We start from the raw sequence: 19,439 nt of genomic DNA on the forward strand, positions 1-19,439 counted from the left end.
AACTGTAAGCTTACCTCCAATGCCTTAACAGTACACCCGTTACCTTTCAGCAGCTTTGCCACTGCCAAGTGAAAAAATACTATCCCAGCTACCTGCTGACAAACTGCATAGGCAGCTGTCATGATGTCTTCATTCTGCAGCAACACATTGTATGATCGGCTTTTAAGCCACCTTGGCAGCCCACTGGGTGGCTACTGGTTGAGAAGGCTGCTGCATGAAAGTTGATCGGGCAGAGCACTGATAAGATTCTGCTGCCTGAATTGAAAAGGCCTTGCAGCATATAATACAAGTGGATGTCAGAATTCATGCTGGCTTGATACTTAAAAATCTCACATTGGCAAGAAGGCAGGCCAGTCTCCACCTTACCTGTTAAACCTAATGCACTGAAATAAATGGTGTTTAACCTAGTATTCCTTTCCCTACCTTCAGTAGGCCCTTGGCTATCCTGATTACTAAACTTGCTCTTGCTGGCTACTGTTTTACGTTGACTTGTTCCTGCTCAGAATCCCAATAGGTTTCACCCTGTAGGAAGTAAAGGCATCTGTTAGTCTCCAAAGGCCATGGATTTGCACCTTGGAAAGTTTCCAGGGCATAGGCCTGGGCAGGGTTGTATGGGAGACCGGCAGTTGCCCATGCTGCAAGTCTCCCCTCTCCATGCCACTGATGTTGTCCAAGGGAAGGGCAAGGGTTGATACAGCTTGGCACCGGTGTCGTCGCAGAGCAATGTGTGGTTAAGTGCCTTGCTCAAGGGCACAACACACTGCCTTAGCTGAGGTTCAATCTAGCGACCTTCAGATCACTAGAACAACGCCTTAATCACTTGGCCACGTGCGAAGTAAAGGCATGCAAAATCTGCCACAGCTGTTATGCATCCAATTGGGTTTCTAACTTCACACTGAAGTGCCTTTTAATTCTCACAATAGCCTTCCATAGGTTGAACAGGACTTCTGTAGGATTCTGGATCACCAGCGTTGTACACCACAAATCGAGCCTTTTATGGAATGAGAATCTCCTGATTCATCCAGGACTTCTGGTTTGAGCATGCTCTCAAAGGCACACACTCATCCTTGCAGGTCTTAATGAAGCTGCTGATGATCCAAAGATGATTCCCTGAATATGGTCCAGTCCACTAATTCAGAGCAGTCCTGTAAGTGCTTCTCCACCTCCCTTGACCATCCATTCATAGCAACCATTAGTCTCTGAGGATACATTAGGAGTGGAACTGCTCCTAAAGATTGGATTTGCCAAAGTGTAGGACTGGGATAGTACAGCAAGTGTTTGGAAATCAAAATAAGAATCAGGTTTCATATCACTGGCATATGACATGAAATTTGTACAGTAGGAGGGAGGCTAGTGCCCACAATGGAGCTGGCTGAGTGTGCAACTTTCTGCAGCTTTTTCCTGATTCTGTGCAGTGGCCCCTCCATACTAGACAGTGATGCAACTAGTTAAAATGCTCTCCATGGTACATCTGTAGAAATTTGCTAAAGTCTTTGGTGACATACCAAATCTCAAAATCTGCCTTCTTTGTAATTGCATCAATATATTGAGCCCAGGATAAATCTTCAGAGATGTTGACACCCAGAAACTTGAAACCATTCACCCATTCCACTGCTGACCCCTTGATGAAGACTGGTGTGTATTCTCTCAACTTCCCCTTCCTGAAGTCCACATTTAATTCTTTGGTCTTACTGACATTAAGTGCAAGGTTTGTGTTGCAACACCACACAACTAGCTGATCTATCTCACTCCAGCATGCCTCCTCATCACCATCTGAAATTCTGCCAACAACATTTGGGTCATTGGCAAATTTATAGATTCCTAGTCACACAGTCATGGGTGTAGAGAAAGTAGAGAGGTAGGCTAAGCACGTATTCTTGAGGTGCACTGCTACTGATTGCCAGAGAGAAGGCGTTATTCCCAATCCACAATGCCTGTAATCTCCCAATGGGGAAGTTAAGGATCCAGTTGCAGAGGGAAGTACAGAGGCCCATATTTTGGAGCTTGTTGATTGGTACTGAAGGTACAATTGTGTTGAGCACTGAGCTGCAGTCAATAAACACAAGCCTGATGTAGGTATTGCTATTGTCCAGGTGGTTCAAGGCTGAGTGAAGACTTTGTAAGATTGAATCTGCTATAGACCTACTGTGATGATAGGGAAACTGAAACAGGTCCAGGTACTTGCTTGGGCAGGAGCAGGAGGTAATTCTGGCCCTGACCAACCTCCCAAAGCACTTCATCACTGTAGATGTGATAGTCATTGAAGCAGTTCTGGGGCACTGGTATAATTGTCACCCTTTTGAAACAGGTGGGAACCTCTGACTATAGCAGTGGGAGCTTGAAGATGTCCTTGAACACTCCAGCCAGTTGACTGGCTCAGGCTTTCAGTGCCCGACAAGGCACACCAGCGGAGCCTGATGCCTTGCAAGAGTTCATCCTCTTGAAAGACGTTCTGACACCAGTTTCTGATACAAAGATTACAGGGTCACTAGATGCTGCAGCGATTCACACAGGTATAGGTTTATTCTCTCATTCAAAGTGTGTATAAAAGGCATTGAGTTCATCTGGGAGTGAAGCATCACAACCTTTCACGATGTTAGCGTTTGCCTTGTAGGAAATAAACCCTGCCAGAGCTGACATGTATCTGATTCCATCTTTAATTTCAATCGGAATTGTTTTTGATGCTATTAAAATGGCCTTCCATGGGTTGTACCTGGATTTCTTATATATTTCTGGATCACCAGTGTTCAATGCCACAGATCTAGCCCTCAGCTGGCTGTACATCTCCTGATTCATCCACAGCTTTCAGTTTGGGAAAGTCTGATATGTTTGCAAAGGCACCCATTCATCCACACAGGTCTTGATGAAGTTGGTGACAACTGTGGCATGTTCATTCAGATTCAAAGATGAATCCCTGACTATTATCCAGTCCATCAATTCAAAGCAGTCCTGCTAGTGCTCCTCCACCTCACTTGACCATGCCTTCATGGTCCACACCAGTGGTGCTGTGATCCTCTGTCTCTGTCTGAATGCTAGTACATCCAGGTGATTGGACTTTCCAAGGTGTGGGCATGGGATGGTGCGGAAAACACTCTTGATAGTAGTGTAACAGTGGTTGATGTGTTGGCTCCTCTGGCTCTGCGGCTAACATTTTAGTGGTGGTTGGTCAGAGATTTCTTCAAGCTAGACTAGTTGAAGTCACCCATGATGATCAAGAAGACATCAGGGTGCAGTGTCTTGTGACATATGATCACAGTACTCAGCTCCTCCAGTCCTAATTTGATGTTTGCAATGGTGCAATCTACACTGCAACCAGGATGAAGAACTCCCTTGGCAGATAGAATGAATGACACCTGACCACCAGATATTCCAGATCAGGGAGACTTTGGGCCTGGTGACCATAATTCTATTGGTTTTAAGATGGTGCTGGAAAAGAAAGGGACAGGTCCATAGGTTAGGGTCTAAACTGAAGCAGGGCTAATTTTGGAGGGATTAAGCAGAAGTTATTTGGGTACACCTGTTTGAAGTAAAAGGAACAGATAGCAAATGAAAGGCTTTTAAGAGGGTGATATCAAGAGTCCAGTAGCAACATGGTCATGTTAGGGTGAAGGGTAAACCGAGAAAATTTAGCAAATGTTGACTGACAAAGGATATTAAGGCTCTGTTGAAGAAAAAGGATACATTGGGTTTATGAATTTGGTGTGTCATATTAAATTTTGTAAAACATTGAATGAATGTCTGAATAGTTCAAAATGACAATTTAACTCTTTCTGAACCCATGGCATGTGGGGTCTGTATGTGTGTTAATGCCTAATGTTTGTTGATTGCAGCTGAATTCTTTACTAGTCTCAACCACTATTAACATGAGGATGCCTGTTAATCACTTTGAGACCTAGGTCAATCGATTCTTTCTTTGTGTCTGTCGTTGGCTTGATGGATTCTCTTTTAGATTCAGGCTTATTGGATGTATGTAATATTAATGTTCCTTTGTAAGCCCATGGTATGCTGTGTCCAAAACACTGGTGTACTAATGGATGAGGAGTGAACATTACAATGTCTAATTGATTTATGAGGGTATGCTGAACACTGTGTTAATGGCCTCAGGATGTGTTTGAAAAAGACAGGCTGCGTTGAGAAAAAAAAAGATAAATAAGTTTGCCTGTCTCTGCCTTGTAAAATTTATATTTATTGACATACCTTCCCCGAATTCATTGGGCTTCGCCTAGACCGGAAATCGTGATCGGTGCCTAGAATCCAGGGGTGGTTTCATGAGTGAGTTGGAATTTGGAGTTCCCTTGAAGAAACAGTGACTAAGAATTGAGAGCCCAGAAATTCTTGTGGAAATCTTTATGATTTACAATGTAGTATTTTGTATGGTTTATTTGGCTTTCCTATCTTATGATACACTTGGGGACTAACGAATCCCTTGATTTCAATACAAAGATTAAGAATATTCTTAAGAGGAAAATCAGGAGAGCAAAGAAAGGGTATGGGATGAATTTTAGCAAGTAAGATTACGGAAAATCCCAAGAGGTTCCATAATTATATTAAGAGTGAAAGGGTGGCAGGGAGGCAGTAGGTCCCCTTAGAGAACAGCAAGTCTTCCTATGTCTTGAGCCACAAGCCATGAGTAGGATTTTTAATGACTATTTCTCCTTGGTGTTTACTGATGGTTTCACGGTTTCACAAGAGACAAGGGAAACTAGTGGAGATGGCATGGAAAACATTTACATTTCTGAGGAGAAAGTTGTTGCTGCCACAGTGCATTAAGGCGAATCTTGATAGGGTGTATCCATGGACTTTGTGGGAGGCTCAAGGAGAAATTGCAGGCCCTTGCAGAGACATTTTCTTCATTGTTAGCCACGTGAAGTTTTCACAGACTGGAAGTTGGTTAATATTGTTCCATAGTTTCAGCAGGTAGCTGGCACAAACCAGGGATCTACAGGCATCAGTACTGGAGGAGTTACTAGAGGGAATTCTGAGGGATAGGATATATCAGTATTTGGATAGGTAGGGCCTGATTAGGAAACAGCATGGCTTCGTATGTCAAAGTTGTACTTGACAAACCTTTTAGCGTTTTTGTTTGAAGAGGCAACCCCAAAAAAAGGGTAGATGAACGATGTTGTCTACTTGGACTTTAGCAAGCCTTGATCAAGGTTCCACGGGGTAGGCTGCTCTGGAATGTTAGGTCTCATTGAATCCAGAGAGAGCTAGTCAGGTGGTTCCGAGGTGGAAAGCAGAGGATGATGGTCGAAAGTTGATTCTTGCAATGGAGACTAGTTGCTAATTGTGTGCCAAGGGGTTAGGACCCTTGTTATTCATTATTTATTTAAGTGATTTGGATGTGAGTGAACTTCACTTGATCAGTAAGCTTGCAGATGACATGAAAATAGGTGTTGTTGATAGTGAAGGTTATTGTACAAGTGCAGAGCTCCTTGAAAGAAGCATCACAGATAGACAGGGTAGAGAAAAAGGCACCTGGCATGCTGCCTTCAACAGCCAGGGCAATTAGGTTGCAGTTCTTCATGTTGTTGGTGAGGTCACACTAGGAGCACTGTACACAGTTTTCAACACCCTTTATAGGAGGCACAGACTTAGAGTGAGCGGGGAAATATTTAAAAAGGGTCCCAAGGCTGAACTTTTTCCATGCAGTGAGTACACGGGATGAGCTGCAAAAGGAAGTGCTTGGGACAGGTATAATAGGTTTTGGACAGAAGCATGTGGATAGGTGCATGCAGAGGCAGGGCTGAACGCAGGAAGCAGAGACTACATGGGTTGATCAGCAGGGATTTGTTGGGCTGAATTGCTCTCTGTATCAGTGACTTCAACTGTGATCAATAGGTGCAGATTAACTGTGAAACATTGACCCTTTCAGTATTTTCAGAGCCTATCCAATTTAACTCCATATGTATTATTACTTTTATCTGGAATAAGTACCGGAGAAAAGTCTGTCCCCAACCTTCATATATTCCAATTCATACAAATGAATCCTCAGAAGATCCTAGACTAATAACAGAAGAGATTTTTGTTTGTATTTCCTCCAATGCTTCATTCAGAATGTGTGATCATATCAGAATTGTAGCAGATGCAGCGCACAGTGAAGACAGCTGAAAGTACCGTAAGCTTAGCTGGTGTTACACCATTTCTAAAAATACCCAGCAAGCCATCAAGTGTGAAAACAGCTCTTATTTTTAAACTCGGTATTATGTCAGTTGAAAACTTATATTACGACAAGGTATTTCTGTATTCTGGGTGTATATTTATAAATACTACTATTGGAAAACTACTAGTCAAATCATACTAAACAGAAATCATTCTGTGGTTAATAGTTAATGATTGCTCTCAAAATAATAGAAACATAGAAAACCTACAGCATAATACAGGCCCTTCAGCCCACAAGGCTGTGCCGAACATGTCCTTACCTTAGAACTATCTAGGCTTACCCATAGCCCTCTATTTTTCTAAGCTTCATGTACCTATCCAAGGATAGGGTCACTTAAAAGACCCTATCGTTTCCGCCTCCACCACCGCCGCACAGCAGTTGAGAGTGTATGTTATTAATGATACACATACTTGCATTCCTACGTGCAAGCGTTTCTTTAGCAGTATTACTAATTTTAATTTAACAAAGCAATTGTTTTTTAAACTCGATGACATTTTACGCCGAGAGCCATAACCTTTGCACAGGCCAATTTATTTACTGCACATTTCTGGTAAACTGTACTGTCATTTCAGATGTGCAACATTAGTGTTTAATCTCTCCTGCCAAAATTATTGTAACTTTGCCTTTACTGATATTGACATAGCGCACAGGCTGAATTATTTTCAGGCATTCATACTGCCAATTCTTTGATAGATATTTGACAACAGGGAGTAAAAGGTTGTGGGCAGAGTGGAGGAGAACAATAGGAACATATGCCTAACTCCCAAGCCATAATCACCACAAAGAACCATAAAGCATGACGAAGATGCCTTTACAGATGCATACCACCATTAGCCTTGACTTTAACAAGGCCCTCTTAAAAGTCACAAATTATTTTGTACATCACAATCAGCTATTACACAAGTAGTCAGATTTTTAAACGGCTGTGTTCACTATTTCTTTATTTTCCTACTATCCACAGCCTAAATTTCCTATTGTTTCTAAAGGCATTACCTTTTCCCTCTTCAAGAAAAACATCCATTATAACAACTCTGGTCTTCGCAATTCCATTTAAATATTCCACGTTTTCCGAATGCAAGCTGCCATTGTCAATCACTTCAAAACCCAAATGACCAATTTGATGTCTTATTGGAGCTGCTATAAGCCATTTAGATCCTCAACCTTTTCTTAGAAATTAGATAGTGGCTGTCTATTTTCACTCACACTAGCCTTGTTGGCTCTAAAAATCTTGATACGGTCGCCCAGTAAAAGTTCAGCTTTGAATTTTCAATAGCTGAGCCCTTTAACTTTTAGAGAAAATGAGTTCTAGACTTGCAGTAACCTTGAAGTGCAGTGGTCTATTCTGATAGTACTGTGGAAGCACCAATCTACAGTTTTAAGGTAATGCTCCCTTATTCTGGATTAAAGAAAATGTATTTTTCTTTCTCAGCTTTTAACTTAATTAATCATACACATGCAAGAGTGTTTGTTTGCTCCAATCCCTTACACTCAGATTTCATTTGCATTAGTCTCTCATTCCTCAGAACTAAATGTAATATTGCACATGGAACTTAATCAACAGTCTGTTCAGCTGTGATGTGAATTTTATCTTCTATATTCCAAGCCAAAAGATAATGATCATAGCCATGAATTTTGTTTTAATTTAACATATAAATAACTGTTTAAATCCTTCAAATCCAGTTTCTGGTCTACTTAAAAACACAATCAAGTGATAATCTAATATACTTCACTAGTTTCAGAAGACAGACAACTTTTCCCTCTTTTTCCAAAATTCATGTTTCCTATCACTTTTTAAGCATTAGTTGAAATCCCAAAACTCTGTAAGAAATTTAAGTGGATATAATTTTACTTCGTACATTATAAACGACCTCAAAAATATTCCCAAATTTTCCTTCAGCATCAAGTATCTCTAGAACTAGATTAACTGAAAGAATACCATGATAGGCATCAAGATTGTTAAAAAATTCAGTAAGTGCAAAATATACTGAAACAACAAGAATCTGCACAATCTATTTCACAATAAACATGAAAGAACTGCATTTCAGCTCACATGTTCATAAAATGTAAAATATTGAGATGATTAAAGTTACAAATATCTAAATATTAAATTCAACAGAATTTGATATTTAGATATAACAAAATCTCTCACACAAGTTCACAAATAACTGCTTTTTAGTTGCATCGGTGAAAGATTGACATTTACCACTGTACACATGGGATATCTGCCCTGTGCTTCTGTATTATTAATATATTTAGCCACAGCATAGAATGTGCACACCACATGAAAAAACCTACAACATATTCTAATAGAAGTAAATTAACATTTATCTTAATCTACTTTTCCAACAGATGATGCAATTCTTAACTCATGATGTTTGCTCTGCACTTACAATATGAATGCCATTAATGGCCTCAAGTAGCAAAACCACAATACTCTGACTAATTGGTTTTCCAAAATGGCGTGTGCCAGAACTCAAGCTTTACTTTGAGATAATAATTTTTAACTCACAGAGCAATGGCCATCAGGTTTACCTTTTATCCCCTATTAACGCTGATTTACTGAACTTATTGTTATTTACGGCACTATTTTCATAAGTTTTATGTAACAGCCAAGTAGCAAATCAATATTGGAGGGTGAAGCCTGTAAGAGTATGAACACTTAAACACAATACTATGCAGGCTGAAAATTAACATGTTTAATTACTTGAGCATAGATGAATTTTATTAAGTATGATGTTAACAATTCTGATGTGGTTTACTTAGCTATCTACACAAGTACAGCAATGGATACATTGCCATTTATAATTTATCATTATAATCAGAAAAAGCTCAAAAATTAGATCCATGTTCTTTGGAGTTCAGATGAACTTACTGAAACATGGAAGATCCTTAGGGGGCAAGGCAGGGAAGATATTGAGATGTGGGAGAATCTCAAATGAGCAGACGTAGTTACAAGATTGGAGGCCAGTGATTCGAAAGTGAGGGGCATTGGAGCAATTTTTGGCAGAGAATGATGAATCCCTGAAATTCTCTACCCAAGAGGATTGTGAAGACTGCATAGGGTTCCCCCCCAGATAAAAGTTTAAAAATCTTGGAATTAAAGGTTATAGGGACCTGGCAAAGTAGTAGAGATAAGCTACAATAATATTGACGAGGGGCCAAGCCTGAGGGGCTTTGTGGTCCATTTCTCCTACTATTTTCTTTTGACTGTTATCAAGCAATATAAAGTTCAGCCGTGTATCCTGCTCTTAATCATCATGTTGCAACTTCTGATGCATAATAAAATTGCACAAATAATTTTAAGAAACAAGAAGGTAGATTACAATTGGCCTACAAACACCTCGATCTCACAAAAGAATCTGCCATACCTGCTAAGTGGATGAATAATGCCACATCTCCTCATCTTCAATCCGAGTCTACTCAATTCTTTACAAGGGCACCATCAAACCAAATTGTTATTTTAGGGTCCTTGCAATTATTTGCTGCACCACATCTTTTATATACCAAACTAATGATCACAGCTGTGTTAATAAAAAGAGCACAGGTCAAAAACCTCCAAAAGGAGTCAGAAAAAATCTACAAAAGAATCAGATTCTCTAACAGAGTTCACAAATACAGTTTGCAATGGTGTGGGCAACGAGAGGTGGACTAACTTAACGAAAAAAAACTTTCCAATCGCTCTTTTTTTTTAAAAAAAGGCAAGTCATACCCATTACTTTGAATAACAGCAGGGGCAAGGTTTTATTTTGTCCTTCACCATTACATCCAGTATCTATTCTGATTCTGGAAGCTTTTTTCATCTTGTGGTTCTATAGCCTAGGAATGACAAGAGCTTTTTAAAAATAAAAATTAACTCCATTTTTCTTCCAAACAGATGTGTAATGTCACCTCTAACAAAAAGTACAGAGCTTGCTATTAAATATCTGCAGCAGCTTAATTTACTTATGCAGATATGTTTACTGCCAAATTTGAGGAGGGGCAGCATTCTCTCAAAACAGAACTTATCAACACTGAAGAAAATAATGCGTCTTCAAATTCAAAATTATTTTGATTATACTTAATCAATAAAGTTAATAATTTGCAGATTAAGTGCATAATCTCAGCAATAATGGAGGGGGGAAACAGACAAATTGCTGTCGACATAAGAAAAGGAAACTAATGCTAGATGAATTTTTAATCTATTATTTAGTAATACTATAACACTGAAATGGTGGTTGTTCAAAATTAAATAGTACAGGAGAAGACTCCTCCACTTCCAGCTTGTTATGCCATTAAATCCTTTTTCAAGAGTGCACATTTCCAGTGTTTGTTCTTAAACTAAGGAATACCAGCTGTTTATAATTAAAAGGAATACACTTCTAAATGCATAAATTGTCATTTATGTGTAAAGACTAATTTGTAGATGTGTTTAGCCATCAAGTCAAAGATAATCTTTTTAGAGTGCATAGCATTCCACGTCCAGTCTGCGAACATTTTCACCTAAACACCAATGTGCCATCTACCAGCCATTTTCAAGGAATTATCTCAAACACAGCTAATTTACCTTATTAGTAATACCCACCGTTAACATAATTCATATGTGATAAAGAATCAAAAAAATGACAGTCATAGAATGCAAATACAGGCCATTTGGCCTTGAAGTGGCCCAGAAGTTACTGCTGCTTCATAGCTTCGTGAACACAGACTTAATCGCTCCAGAGCTTGCACTCCATGACTGCATTGGTTCCCTCTAAGCATTTCAGTTTCCCCCTGCATCCTAAGGTTAACTGCCTCCTGTAAATGACTTTTTATTATAGGTTAATGGCAAAAGAATGGCTTTAAATGTGAATTGATGGGCATGTATAACAGGGTATGATTTGCAGGGTTAGAAGGACATATGTAGAAGGTGAATGGGTTTAATGGGCTTGCTCCTTAGGAGCTAACATGGATACAATGGGCCAAATAGCCTCCTCCTTGTCTGTGCAAGATAAATTTGATTCTGTTAGGTTCTGAAGAAACATTTAATTGGTTCCATTCATCATTCATCTGATTTTATTGCCCAATCCTTCAAGTTTCTCAAGCAACACATACAAAACACTGGAGGAACTCAGCAAGTCAAGCGGGAATAGGCAAATATTCCCCTGCTATTTATTGGAGGAGAATAAACAGCCAATGTTTTGGGCTGAGACCTTTCATTAGGACTGGAAAGGAAGGGGGCAGAAGCCAGGTGAGAAAGAAGGAGTACAAATGGGCAGCTGTTAGGTGAGACCAAGTGAGAGGGGAAAAATCAGTTGGGTGGGGGAGGAAGGATGAAGTACTCTTCATGGTGCTCGGATGTCGCTGTCTTGTCACACTCTAGTTCCCCCGAACTGGAACATCTAATGACTAAGGGCTGACCATTCTACTTAGCAAGATACAAATTCGCCTCCATGATCCTGACTGCAGTTTACATACTGCTAAAGGCCAGTGTTAAGCAGGCACTCAAAGTATTGAGTGCCACAATCAGCAAACAGGAATCAGCCTATCCCAACACCTTTCAAATCATTGCCAGGGCCTTCAACCAGGCTTGTTTGAAGAAATCTCTGCCCAAATATCATCATGTCATCTGCAGCACAAGGTGTCCCAACATACTCAACCAGTGTAATACTACAATTAGGAATGTCTACCATTTGAACCCTAGGCCTCATTTCGGGAAATGTGATCATCTGGCTGTCCTCCTTCCTGCATACAGGCAGATGCTAAAGAGCAACACTCCAGAGGTAAAGACAACAAAGAGGAGATCATGTGAGGCAGAGAAGCGGCCACAGGATTGCTTCGAGGCTACGTTCAAGGTCTCAGAGGATCTGAATGAATACACCACAGGCCATGGTTGTCAAAGATTTTATAAAAACAATCATAGACAAGTGTCCCCACAAGATCATTCAGAGTCTTCCCTATCCAGGAGATCTGCAGTCTGCTGAAGTACAGATGAATGGTGTTCAGGTCTGGCCACCAAGTAAAATACAAGAGGTCCAGGTACGACCTCCAGAAATCAATCTCAAATGTGAAGGGTAATTCCAAACTAAACTTAAATCAATGAAGGATGCTCGACAGTTGTGGGAGGGCTTGAATGCTATTAACTCTTAACAAAAATAACACCAAGCAACATAGGTGTCAAAGTTTCGCTCCCAGATGAGTGCAATGTCTTTTGTGCTAGGTTTGACCATCAAAATTTGGAAGCACCTTCACAAACTGTCACAGACCCCGATGACCTTGTGATTTCAATCTCTGAGGCTGACGTGAGAGCATTCTTCAGGAGGGTGAACCCAAGGAAAGCATCCAGCCCAGACAGTGTACCTGGCCAAGTACTATGTCTTATGGTCTTAAAGACCTGTGCTGATCAACTGGCTGGAGTTTTCACTGATATCTTTAATTTCCTGCTTTGTCAGTCTGAGGTACCCACCTGCTTCAAGCAGGCTTCAGTTATACTTGTGCCTGAGAAGAACGTGGTAACCTTTCTCAATGACCATCATCCACTCTGACGAAGCGATTAAAGAGGTTGGTGATGAAAAACATGAACTCCAGCCTGAGAGGTGCTTTGGATCGATGCCACTTTGCCTACCGTCACAACAGGTCGACAGCTGATGCCCTTTCATTGGCTCTCAACCCTGGAAATTCTGGATAATGACTTACATCAGGATAAACTTCATTGATTATATTATAGATAATTAGATATTATTATCTGCATTCAATAATATCATCCCCTCACAACAAATTAATAAGCTCCAAGATCAAGCTTCAATACCTCCTTGTGCAACTGCATCCTTAATTTCCACACTTGTAAACCCCAGTCAGCTCCTACTGGCAACAACATTTTCTCTACAATCACCATCAGCACAGGTACACTACCTGGCTGTGTGCGAGCCTCTTGCTCTACGTGCTTTATGTTTACGATTGTGAAGCCAAGCACAGTTCCAATGCTATATTCAAGTCTACTGACAACACTACTGCTGTTAGACGAATCAAAAGTAATGACGAATCAGGATATAGGATGGAGGTTAAAAATCTGGCTGAATGGTGCCACCATAACAACATCTCACTCAACGTCAGCAAGACCAAGTAACTGAAACTGGAGGTCCATGAACAAGTTCCTAGTGGGGCATCAGAGGGTCAACAACTTTACATTCATCAGTGTTATCATTTCAGAGGATCAGTCCTAAGTCCAGCATGTAAGTGCCATTACAAAGAAAGCACAGCAGCACCCTGATTTTCTGAGAAGTTTACGTAGATTCAGCATGTCATCTAAAACTTTGACAAACTTCTATAGATGTGCGGTGGAGAGTATATTGACTGGTGACATCACAGGTTAGTATCAAAACACCAATGCCCTTGAATGGAAAATCCAACAAAAAAAAAGGTAGTGGATACAGCTCAGTCCATCATGGATAAAGTCCTCCTCACCAGTGAGCACATCTACATGGAGTGGTGCTACAGGAAAGCAGTATCCATCATCAAGGATCTCCACCATCCAGGCTATGCTCTCTTCTTGTTGCTGCCATCAGGAAGGAGGTACAGGAGCCTCAGGACCCATGCCACCAGCTTCAGGAACTGTTATTACCCCTCAACCATCAGGCTCTTGAACCAGAGGGGGATAACTTCATTCACCCCAGCACTGGACTAATCCCAGAGCCTATGGACTCACATTCAAGGACTCTTCTTCTCACGTTCTCGATGTGCATTGCTTATTTTATTTATTATTATATATTTTTTCTTTTTGTATTTGTATGGTTTGTTGTTTTTTGCACATTGGTTGTTAGTTTATCTTGTTGTATGTAGTTTTTCACTGACTTTATTGTGTCATTTGTATTTACTGTGAATGCCCACAAGAAAATGAATCTCAGAGCTGCATATGGTGTCTTGCATGTACTTCGATAATAAATTTACTTTGAACTTTTCAGAATCAGAATTAGGCTTATTACCACTGGCATGTGACATGAAATTTGTTAACTTAGTAGCAGTTCAATGCAATACATAATCTAGCAGAGAGAAAAATAATAATAAATAAATAAACAAGCAAATCAATTACATATATTGAATAGATTAAAAAACATGCAAAAACAGAAATTATATTAACAAAGTGAGGTAGTGTAGATGCTGCCTCACCTTTGGAGTTCCTCTATAGTTCTGTGTGTGTTGCTCAGGATTTCCAGCATCTGCAGAATCTCTTAGGTTTATTATTTACTCCTCCAAATTTTTGTTTTTCAACAATTCCATTTTGTAAATTAATCCCTTATTTGCCACCACCACCCTTTCATGCAATGTACTGTAGATCATGACAACCTGGTGAATTGAAAAGTGCCAGATTTCCCTGCTTCTTTTGCCAACTATTATAGCGTTATGTAGAAAAGAAACAGGCCCTTCAGCCTATCTAGTCCATGCCAACCAAAGTACCTACCTGAGTTAGCTCAACATCCCTCTAAACATTTCCTGTCCACGTACTTTTAGAAAAGTCTTTTCAATATTGTAATTGTACCCATTTCTACCACTTCCTTGGGCAGCTTGCTCCATATACCAACCATCACCTGTGTGAAAAAAAATATACTCAAGTACCCCTCTCCCTCACCTTACACTAGTATCCTCCAACTATCAACATCACTCATTAAGCAATTTTCCCTTTAGTGAAGAAATAGGGAACTAATCACAGTAAACTATTTTCCACCATAAATAAATACTGTCTATTTAAATTTGAAAAGTACATCCAGAATATCTGCTTCTTCAAATAGCTGACCTTTAGACTTACTATTGGAGTAGAATTCTAATCATAAATACATGCCACTGAACAAAGGCAAAGCCAACTTTTCATAACACGGGTCACTTTCTGACTCTGGTCTGCAGATCAGTAAGAAACACTAAACAATGCTGATTATGAAAACAAGAAAACCACTATAGAATGCAGGAAAAATATATAATAAGAAAAAAAAGCTTTATGCTAAGTATACAGCAAAAGAATGAACACACTTCAAAAAGACACTGAAAAACAATGCGATTCTTGCTTTTTACCATAAAGGCTGGCCCAAAGAATCTAAACAATTGTTCTTCCTGTAGTTTTCTCATTTTCTGAATATTGAAAATCACACTGAAATGTCAGTCCTCATAAGTTAACATGTGGCTCACCCACTGCAGGTTCAAGCCAGGTTAAGGAGTAACTGCTGGTAATTTGATTCTGATTGGTTAAAGTAGCATTATGACCAGATTCAATAATATTTTGGCCACTAAATCATGTTAACATAATTCACTGGATAACAAGAGAGAAGACTGGTTAGGTTGTTCCTGATTATAACAAGTCAGCTCAGCAATAAAATCTATAACATCCTTCAATGGCATACGTAATTTTAGTCACTGGGAAAATCAAGAGTTGAAAACATCCATTTCCTCTGTAAATAAAATATTTAATGTAGCTTGAATTTTATAATCATGGAAATTAAAACTGGGAATCTAGATGCAGGAGGGCGGGTGGGAGAGGAAATCATAAAGCATAGAAAGCCGAGGCCAGCATGAAGGTGCAGATTAAATCATAGAATACAGCTCTCATCACTTTCTGAGTATACCATTAAGCTAGCCCAATTCCTTAATATCAAAGAATACTCCTAGACATGATTCTCACAGTACTGATCTATTCTTTTGCCCTGTAGAAATTTCTTCCTTCCTTATCCATAATAATTGCTTCGATCTTCTTCCCTCTACAATTAATTTGGTCTAAATTCCTTTGTTCTTCTACACTACATCTCTACATATTCTCAAAAGGTGGTCAAGGATCAGCAAAAAAAATCCAACAAGTGTGTCTCAGACCACTCACTACTTCAGCATCTCCAGGTTTCTAAGATCACCTTCAGCAATGTCAAAGATATTCCATGTGACACTAGTACTGCTTAGCCATGCCAGTGCCTAGAATTTCCATATGGTCAATAACTACAAGCTGTGATAATGCTTTCAACTTCCATCCTACTCAGCATTTTTCTTCTATCAGTTTCCCCTTCTGTACATCACCAATAGCTGTTAACTATATCCTTGGCCCATTCTTATTCCTTAATTACATCCTAATTTTGTCAAAAATCACACAAGATCAGTTGGAGACTTTTCTAAATTAAACCTTTCTCGGGCTTCCAGCTGGGTACAGGTATTGATTTTAACTGACGTTTTGATGACAAATTCCTCCATCTTCAGGGATGATGCCCAGGCATGTGTAGTCCGGTAATATACAGATCATCCCTGGTGAAAATGGCAGAGTCTGTCATCGAAACATTGGTTAAAATTGATACCTGTACCCAGCTGGAAGCCCGAGTAGAGTTTATTTGTCATATACACAGGGAAAGCACTAGATCCTTTTTCACTTTTCTACATTGCCAGTACAATCTTAAATTCTTTTCTTTCATCAGGTTCTCATTTAAGTCATCCTGCTTACTGAAGTTATGAAGGTTATGGGACTAATATCTTTCTTCTCTATCCATCCAGCTGAACACAAAAAAAAATCAAAAGTTTATTAAAGCCTTTTCCAACCATGAGCCAAGCTTCAGAACTCATCCAAGTCCATCACTAAGACAAACTGCTTTCCTCTTTTGAACGCAAGTTATCTACTTAATGCCCAATCTTATTGTTTCTATACAGTTAATATCCTGTGTTCAATTTCTCTAATATCATCCTAACCCCGCCAAATTGAAATACACACAAAACTGCAACAGATTTTAAAATGTTTCCACACTGATCCTCAATACTTTGATGCCTCCCACACAGAATCATTTTCTAGTTCTTTAAGCTCCTCTACAAAGTTCAAGGTAAAATTTGTGATCAAAGTACATATATGTCACCATATACTTCCCCGAAATTAATTTCTCACAGGCATTCATAGTAAGTACAAAGAAACACAGCAATGAAAAACTGCATGCAACAAAGGCAAATAGCCAGCGTGCAAAAGACAACAGATTGTGCAAATACAAAAACAATAATAATAATAATAATAATAATAATAATAATAATAATAATAATAATAATAAATAAGCAATAAATATTGAGAAATTAGTTGTAGAGTCCTTGACAGGGAATCCATAGGTTGTGGAATCAGTTCAACGTTGGGTGAATGAAGTGATCCACTCTGATTCAAGTGCCTTATGGTTGAGGGGCAATAACTGTTCCTGAACCTGGCGATGAGGGTCCTGTATATTATTCTTGATGGCAGCAGCGAGAAGGGAGCATGGCCTGGACAGTGGTGGGGGGGTGGGGGCAGGAGTCCTTGATGATGGATGCAGCCTTCCTGCCACAGCACTCCTTGCTGATTCCATATGTCCAATCTCTCAAATTCTACCTTACAATCTCTCTCTACCCCACGGCCTCCATATCTCCCCAACCCAGACACACCTTGCTTTCTTCCCCTAACATCCGACCTCTACCTCTGCAGCTAGACTCAATGAAAGCCTTTAAGATTTGGTACCTAGTGGGGCAATCGCAACACAATGACCTCGAAAATAAAATTACGTTGTTATTAATTCCATACCTTTTACTGGAGTTATGCACGCTGGAATTTATGTTACATTTTTAAACAGATAAAAATAAGCTCAATTCACACCGTAAAATGTAACTGTAGATAATACCAAAGCGTATTCGATCAGAGCTTCGAGAACCACCCACAAATCTGGAGTGCCCTGCCGTAACTACACTGCAGAAATGTGAAAAGGGGAATAAAATCCTCAGTTAAACATGTTAAGGCAAGGGAAATTACACTAAAAGCAGTTGAAAAAATGCAATGACAATCCCGGAAAAATGAAAACTGAACACTCACGGCTGATCAACAGAGTATGAACGTTTGCTCTACTTACGGTTTCTTATTAAAAGGTTTAATACTCCAACATTTATGTATAGGGAATAGCAGCTGATTAAATTTAGATTGCTGAAGGCATAAATCATTTCACTCTTAAATATTACACGGGGTTTCCATGGAAACGGGAATGTGAGGGCGGAAAGAAGGTACCAAGTGAGTGATGCTGCAGCAAAATAATCACCATCTAAAGGACACACCTTGGAAATACCCTCAGCTGAATCGTTTACAAGCTTTAAAGATAAATAAAATAGCCTTTAGACTTTAATTAATGAAACCAAAAGAGGGCCAGACACAGACAGTACGTACCTCACACGTCACGTCTTTAAATGCGTTCCGAGCAAACCCCGCACCACAGCCACAGCTCCGTGCAACTTAGAGTGCTGGCACCCGCACCCCGCCTATCTTCCTTGATTGACGGATATTTTAGCCACACACACAACAGTCCCGGTCCATCCGCCAATCACTATTATAGATTGAGTCCAGTCGTTAATCAAGTTTGGTTTGCTCACTCAGCCTTGTGTGAGGGGTACTGGAACTTGTAGTTTTTCATTAGAAATGACTCACTGACGCCTTTTCGTTAAAAAAAAACACAAAAAATCAACCCCGAGTCCGCCTCCAGACTCAAATCGTAAGTTTTTAAAAAAAGTTCCTCTGGGGACGGTCGACGGCGACCGCGCCTTATAACGGGATTAAAGCCAGCCTGCCAATTCTGCGGCGTGCAGCCCCCACCCTTCCTACCAGCAGATAGTTGTGTCAGTGGAATCACACCAGCTAGCTACACGAAATGGGAATGCAACACCTACGCACCCCTCGGTATCCTTGGAAACAGCTGCTCACGGGCACTTTGATACATCACGACTTTGTAAAACTTGGCTGAATGTCAGGGTAATTCGGTGCATTTAATTTAAATTGAAGACAAGCACACACCTGATTGATTACTTAATCTTACAGAGGTAGTATTTCTTACAATAAGTTGAGAGGTAAAGTTATTTAAATTTAAACTGTTGTAAGAGCCACTAATGTGGGTTAAATTGAGTTCGACTGGAGAAAAGTACTATCCAATTTGTGATTAGGGAATAAAATAGGTGGTGGTCTATAACGAACGGAGCTAACGAAAATTATGCGTGCACTCACTGCTGATTGGAGTGGCGAATATAAAATAGGTTGACTAAGGTCAGGAGAAAAAATAAATTTTAAAAGTCGAATATATTTGGCGTCAGGAAAATGAAATTGTATTTATGTCTGGTTAGGTACAAAGTGAAATGCTGCGTGCTTCGATTCTCAGGTCACCATAATTTTAAAAATATCAAAGCTTGTGGGAACTCAAGCTATTTTTCATTCATCTTCAGGATAAAATACAGCTTTCATATACGGATATCAGATCGACATAATCACAAACTTATTGTGGTAGGAAGGTGTGCAGGATGGGCGAGACAAATGGTTATT

At 39.8% G+C, this 19,439-nt stretch overlaps 1 protein-coding gene across 3 annotated transcripts in view; it reads right to left on the reverse strand.

Moving 5' to 3' along the window:
• The window catches only part of LOC140734430 (transmembrane gamma-carboxyglutamic acid protein 3), a 43,390-nt gene extending 24,657 nt beyond the window's left edge, over positions 1–18,733 (reverse strand). Inside the window, exon 1 of one of the 3 annotated variants that reach the window (XM_073058351.1) lies at positions 18,300–18,733. The gene's annotated coding sequence lies outside the window, so the exon portion shown is untranslated. Of the gene's footprint in view, positions 1–17,669; positions 17,721–17,991; positions 18,022–18,299 lie in introns of those variants that run through there. The other 2 variants (XM_073058354.1, XM_073058352.1) reach the window with 2 other exon arrangements.
• Between the last annotated feature and the right edge of the window lie 706 nt (positions 18,734–19,439).

The sequence above is a fragment of the Hemitrygon akajei genome, chromosome 10, assembly GCF_048418815.1.
Source record: "Hemitrygon akajei chromosome 10, sHemAka1.3, whole genome shotgun sequence".
Taxonomy (NCBI): Eukaryota; Metazoa; Chordata; class Chondrichthyes; order Myliobatiformes; family Dasyatidae; genus Hemitrygon; species Hemitrygon akajei.